Raw genomic sequence first — 1,410 nt, forward strand, 5'->3', positions numbered from 1 at the left:
TGGGAGTCCAGTACCACATGGGCCCCCTCCTTGCCTGGATTCTTTTTTCTTCCCCATTGCCTTCTAGAAGTAGTTCTTTAATTGTTCTCTTGGGCCTCCTTTTACAAATCCCTGGACAAGTTTATCTTCTCCTCTATGTTCCTTCAATAGGCCTTACCTATCAGAATGATATGTTCCACATTTAGCTCCCTGTAACTCTGTAATCCTTCCTACTCCCAGCCTCAGCCCCTCTTCCCCAACACACACACACACACACACACACACACACACACACACGGTAGCTACATGTTTTATTTCTGAAAGCATAAACCACAACTCCCCAGTCATGGCGCCTGGCAATGCAGTTGCTGATCAACACCTGTTGATTGAGTGGAAAGAAGTCAAACAAGGCAATTACCTAACAGTAAAGAAGCAAAAGAATGCTGCTTTAGAGCTGAGGGAAAAACTAACCTGCCACTTTGTTACTGTGCTCTCAAGTTCTCCTTCTGCCTGAGAGAACACTAGAGGAAGACTTCTGCTGTCCATGGTGATAGGGTACCACCTTGTGGCGATATTTGCGCACGGCAGGTGTTCCCATTGCCGTCTAGGCGAAACCCCAACATCCTGCAGCCCCATCAGTAAGCAGTCTTTGGTCCCCACCTTCCCTGATGGATGGCTTCCCAGGACCTGCCCTTGAAAGATTCTGTCAATTTCAATACTTAACTAGTACTCCAAGATAGTTTTCTTTCAGTGAAGTTTGGGCAACTAATCACCTTTGTTAGAGAAATAATTTTTTCCAGTGACTACCTCCAAATTATGTTTGGAATATGCTACTGGTTAACAGACTAAATATTTCTGGCGTTCCTTGAAGAAGCTGGGTCTTAGGAATATTTCCTTAAGTCTGCAGTGTTGGGAATATCTTTTCAGAACGATTCACGTGAGAACCGGCTTTGAAGGTAAAGACCATAGGGCAACCCCAAACTTCAGAACCGTCCTGGACACCTGAGTTAGACTAGTCACTGGACTCTTGTTGGGATGATGGTCTGAGAGCTATCAGATCCATCTCACTCTTCCCAGATGAGGTCAGAGAAGTCAGTGACCAGGATAGTCTTCCTTACTCTGAATGTTCAAAGAATTGGAAAAGGCTTTCTCTGATCCTTTAACTAGACATGTTGTTAGAAGGAAGCCGTCCTAGGCCAACTAGGCCTGTCACTTCCATTGTCACCAAGCTGGAGTTATCATATAGCGAGAGGTGGGGCAACACTGGCCTGTCTTCCTTCCTAGTTGGACCCAAGCCTGGGTCTCCTTGTTACTCAGGGCCACAGGGACTGTGGAGGGGAAAAAATAGCAGGGAACGTTTTTGAAGCGGGAGGAAGTCTTCACTCATGACCTCATGAAATCCGTCTGAGCCAAACAAAAAACCTGGAACTA

The sequence above is a fragment of the Tupaia chinensis genome, unplaced genomic scaffold, assembly GCF_000334495.1.
Source record: "Tupaia chinensis unplaced genomic scaffold, TupChi_1.0 Scaffold000180_1, whole genome shotgun sequence".
Lineage (NCBI taxonomy): Eukaryota > Metazoa > Chordata > Mammalia > Scandentia > Tupaiidae > Tupaia > Tupaia belangeri.